This window comes from Loxodonta africana, chromosome 15, assembly GCF_030014295.1.
Source record: "Loxodonta africana isolate mLoxAfr1 chromosome 15, mLoxAfr1.hap2, whole genome shotgun sequence".
Taxonomy (NCBI): domain Eukaryota; kingdom Metazoa; phylum Chordata; class Mammalia; order Proboscidea; family Elephantidae; genus Loxodonta; species Loxodonta africana.
Window position 1 is genome coordinate 64707969 of NC_087356.1, and position 5759 is coordinate 64713727.

Consider the following 5759-nt stretch of genomic DNA (forward strand, 5'->3'; position numbering starts at 1 on the left):
TCACATGCGTTATCTCATTTCAACAAGTCCCTGTAAAGGTCTGGTACAAATTGTGAATCCTGTTCTACAGATAAAGAAGATAAAATTCAGTTAATGTTAGTGATTTTTCCACAGCTGATGAGCAGAAAAATCAGGACTACTACCTAAAAATGAAATGTGTTGCCATTAAGTCAATTTGGATGCACAGAAACCTTATAGGACAGAGTAGAACTGCCCCATAAGATTTCCAAGGAGGCTCCAGTGGATTTCAACTGCAGGCCTTTTGGTAAACACCTCCTGAATTTTAATTTAGTAATTTCCCCACTAACCATTGATAAAAACATTTTTGGGGATGAAATCAAAGGACTTCTCAGCAAGCACCCTGGGTAAAAGAAGTACTAGTCTATTAAATCTTGTCTAAAAAGATTTCTTTTGCTTCTAGTTTAAAGTGTTATTTATTTTTTTGTTTTCTTATGAAACAAAATAAATTAAAATTGTTAGAGGTTAATGTTTGTTAGGAGTCCTGGTGTAATAATGGTGAAGAACTTGACCGTTAACCAAAATGTCAGCAGTGAGAATCCACTAGCTGCTCCTTGAAAACCCTATGGGGCAGTTCTACCCTGTTGTATAGGGTCACTATGAGTCAGAGTTGACTTGAGGACCACAGGTTTGCTTTGGTTTATAAAGACTGAATTACATTGTTAGGTACAAAACTTACATTTTTAAATATTGACTCAAAATATTTATTAAATGTCATATTGTTTTCATATAATAATTACAATTAATAAATACAATTGAAATAACTTTTTTAGTTGAGTTTACCTGAATGGATGCTCCCATTGATTTTATTTTTTGTATTTATGTTTTTTATCGTGGTTTAGGTGAAAGTTTATAGCTCATGTTAATTTCTCATTCAAAACTGTATGCACATACTGTTTTGTGACATTGATTGCAATCCCCACAATGTGACGGTATGCTCCCCCTTTCCACCCTGGGTTCCCCATGTCCATTCATCCAGTTCCTGTCCCTTCCTGCCTTCTCATTCTGCTTCTGGACAGGAGCTGCCTTTTTGGTCTTGTATCAAGTTTGACTGAACTAAGAAGCACACTTCTCATGTGTGTTGTATTTCGTCTTATAGACCTGTCAAATTTTTTCAGAAATGTAGGCTTCAGGAACGACTTCAGTTTTGTGTTAGCAGAGCATCTGGAGACCAAGGTTTCAGGGGTTCCTCCAGTCTCTGTCAGACCTGTAAGCCTGATCTTTTAAATGAATTTGAATTCTGTTCTACGTTTTTCTTCTGGTCTGTTCTGGACTGTCTATTGTGATCCTTGTCAGGGCAGTTGCTGTTGGTAGCCAAGAACCAGCTAGTTCTTCTGGTCTCAAGAAAAAAGCTGGTGCAATCTCTGCTTCATGTGGTCCTTTAGCTCTTTGGGCTAGTATTTTTTGTGTGTCTTTGGTTTTCTTCATTCTCCTTTGCTCCAAGTGTGATGGGACCAATAGATGTATCTTAGATGGCTGCTTGCAGGCTTTTAAGACCCTAGCTGTTAACTACCAAAGTAGGATGTGAAACATTTTCATTATAATATGTGTTATGCCAATTGACCTAGATGTCCCCCTAGACTATGGTCCCCATTCCCAGCCCCAAATATTCAGTCCTTCAAAGTGTTTGGATATGTTTAGGAAACTTCTAAGCTTTTGCATTTGTCCAGTTGTCCTGACTTCCACTGTATTGTGCATTGTCCTTTCCTTCACTGAAGTTGACACTTGTCTACTGTCTAGTAAGTGATTTCCCCTCTCCCTACCTCCTCACCCTCAATAAACATCAAAGATTTTTTTTTCTGTTTGTAAACCTAATCTTGAATTCTTATAATAGTTTCCTCATACAACATTTGTGCCCAGAGTCCAATAAATGGGAAAAAGGCAGTCTTTTTAACAAGTGGATTTTACAAATCCAACAAAGGTATCATCTCTAAAAATCTGTAGGAAAATCCATCACCTCTAAAACAAAAGTAAATAATCCAAATAAAAAATGGACAAAGGATATGAACAGACACTTTACCAAAGAAGACAGGGAGCTAACAGACACATGAGGGAATGCTCAAGATAGCCATTAGAAAAATGCAAGTCAAACCTACAATGAAATACCATCTCACTCCACCATTACTGGTACAAATTTAAAAAAAAATACTAATAATAACCAATCTTGGAGAGGTTACAGGGAGATTGGAATTCTTATGCATTGTTGGTGGGAAAGCAGAATGGTACAACCATTTTGGAAAATGATATGACACTTCCTTAAAAAGTTAAAAATAGAAATTCCATATGATCCAGCTATTCCACTCCTAGAAATATATTCTGGAGAAAAAAGCCACACCAGTAGACCTATGCACACTCATGGTCATTGCAGCATTATTCACAATAACAGAAAGATGAAAACAACCTAAGAGCCCATCAACAGATGAATGGATAAACAAACTATTGTACATACACATAGTGGAATACTACGTAATGATAAAGAACAGTGATAAACCTGTGAAACATCTCAGAACATGAATGTATCTGGAGGGCATTATGCTGAGTGAAATAGGTCAGTCACAAAAGCACAAATATTGCATGAGACCACTATTATAAAAACTCATGAAAAGGTTTACAGGCAGAAAGAAACAATATTTGATAGTTACTAGGGAGTGGGGGAAGGAAAAAAAAAACTAACAAGACAATAGAAAAGTGGTAACTTTGGTGAAGGGTAAGATAGTATACAATACTGGATAAGTCAGTAAGATCATGAAAGCTTCACACATTCAAACACCCTGAGGGATGGAATTACCGGACTGGAGGTTTCGCACCATGGTCTTGGGAGCATCTAGCTCCCAATATAGTTTATAAAGAAAACATTCTACATCCTACTTTGGTGAGCAGCGTTTGTGGTCTTAAAAAGCTTGTGAGAGTCCATCTAAGATACTCCACTTGTCCCAACCCATCTGCAGCAAGGAAGAAAGAAGAAAACCAAAGATACATAGGAAAGATTAGTGCAAGGGACTCATGGATCACAACTACCCCAGCCTCCATCAGACTGAGTTCAGCACAACTAGATGGTGCCGGGCTACTACCACTAACTGTTCTGACGGGGATCACAATAGAGAGTCCCGGACAGAGCTGAAAATAAATGTGTAACAAAATTCTATCTCACAAATAAAAAGGACCAGGCTTACTGGTCTGACAGAGACTGGAGGAACCCTGAGAATACGGCCCGCAGACACCCTTTTAACTCAGTAGTGAAGTCACTCCTGAGGCTCAGGTGCTTAACTACTACACCACCAGGGTTTCCAAAGATTAGATAGGCCCATAAAACAAACGAAAACTAAATGAGCATACCAGCCCAAGGGCAAGGAAGATAAGGCAGGAGTGGACAAGAAAGATGGTAATGGGGAACCCAAGATCTAAAAGAGGAGAGTGTTGACACGTTCTGGGGTTGGCAACCAATGTAACAAAAAATATGTGTATTGTTTCGTGAGAAAACGCTTTGTTCTGTAAACCTCCAACTAAAGCAAAAAAAAAAAAAAAAAAGATGCTGAAGATACCAAAAAAGAAGAATAAGATCTTTGTCCTTGGCTTCTGAGAAACAACTTCTAAAGCCTTAGAATTTCTCTCAGCAACTGCAGTTTTTGTTATTTATGGAAGGACTCCAGACCACAGCTAACTGGCAGGTTATGCTAATGAGGTGACTCTTGGGTTAGGACTGGTTAAGCCACAAAGACCTAGCACATGATGTCGGCCTCAACTCAGGGGAGGAGGTTAGAGGTTGAGTTCAATCACATGCATAATGGTTCAGTCAATCATGCCTATGTAATGAGACCCCAGTATAAAAACTCTGGAGACAAAAGCTATAAGAGCCTTCTCATGGGTGAGAGGCATCAACGCATAGGGAGAGTAATGAGTCCTTTGTGACATGGAAGCTAGGTTTGGGAACCATTCCAGACTTTGTCCTGTGGGTTTCTTCTTTTATGTCCTTTTACTATAATAAAACTGTAATTGTAAATAAAAAAATGAACACTTTGCTGCTGTTGGGTGGAATGTTCTGCATGTCTGTGAAGTCAAATTGATTGATTGTGGCATTTAGATCTTCAGTATCTTTATTGAGTTTCATTCTAGATGCTCTGTCCTTCACCAAAAGTGCTGTGTTGAAGTCTTCTTCTGAAATTGTGGAGCTATTTCTCTTTTCAATGCTGTTAGAATTCATCCTATGTATTTGGAGCCCTGTATCGGGTGCATATGTATTTATTATGGTTATGTCCTCCTGGCGTATTGACTTTTTAATCATTATACAATGTCCTTCTTTATCCTTTATGGTGGTTTTTGCTTTAAAGTCTATTTTATTGGAGATTAATATTGCCACTCCCAATTTTTTCTAGTTGTTGTTTGCTTGACATATAGTTTTTCCATCCTTTGAATTTTAGTTTGTTTATGCCTTTGTGTCTAAGGTGTGTCCATTATAGACAGCATATAGATGGATTGTGTTCTTTTTTTTTTTTTAATCCATTCTGCCATCCTCTGTCTCTTTACTGGTGCATTTAGGCTATTTACATTCAGTTTAATTATTGATAGATATAAGTTTACTGCTGTCATTTTCATGTATTGTGTGTATGTGCCATTGGCAGTTTCTTTGTTCTGCTTAATTTTCTGTGCTGAGTTCTTTTTTCTATGTATTTTCTTTTCATCTCTTTCATTATTGTTACTTTTGTGTTTGCTGATCAGCTTCAGCTTTATCTTTGATGATTAGGGTTCCTAGGTTGTCTTGTAAATTCAATTCACTTATTTTTTCAGGTCTTTGTTGTAAGAGCGATGACAGGAGGTGTGTGACTATTCTTCCATCTTGGCCCTGCCTTAAATGTTTTCTTTTTCTTCTTCTTTTCTTTTTTTTTTCAGTAAGGAGGAGCCAATCCTTGGGTATCAGTGGAGGATACCTTGACTTCTACCCTCACCTGACTATGACCCTCTCTTCTCTTGCCAGACCAATATAAGAGGAAGCAAATTTAAATGGATGGGATAAATAAGATCCAGAGCCTTCTAACATAATATTCAAAATGTTCAGGTTTAAGCTGAAAATTATCCTATCTACCAAGAGCCAGGAAAATATCAATTTTGATGAAAAAAAGAAAAATAGACACTGGCACTGAGATTACAGAGATGTTAGAATTATCTGAAAAATATCTTAAAGTAATTATAACAAAATACTTCAACATGCAATTGCAAACACATTTGAAACAAATGGAAAACTAGTCTCAGCAAAAAAAATAGAAAGTCTCATCAAAGAATGAGAAGATATAAAGAAGAAACAAATGGAAATTTTGGAACTGAGAAACACAATTGTCAAAATAACTCAATGGATAGGCACAAGGACAGAATGAAGGAGACAAAGAAAGAATAAGTGAGCTTGAAGAAAGAACCATAGAAATTACCTACCTGAAAAACTGAGAAAATAAACAGAACAACAACAACAAAGGGACAACACCTCAGGGATCTTTAAGACTATAACAAAAGATGTAAGCTTCATATTATTGGAATCTCATGAAGAGAGAAGAAAGAGGATGGAACTGAAACAGTACTTGAAGAAATAGCGGCTGGATACTTTCCAAACATGGCAAAAAACACAAACAAATATTCAAGAAGCTGGGAGAATTTAACTGGGTAAATTTAGAGAAATACACACCAAGACACAGTATTGACAAACTTCTTGACACTAAAACAAAGGCAAAATTTAAAGCAGCAACAGAGAAATG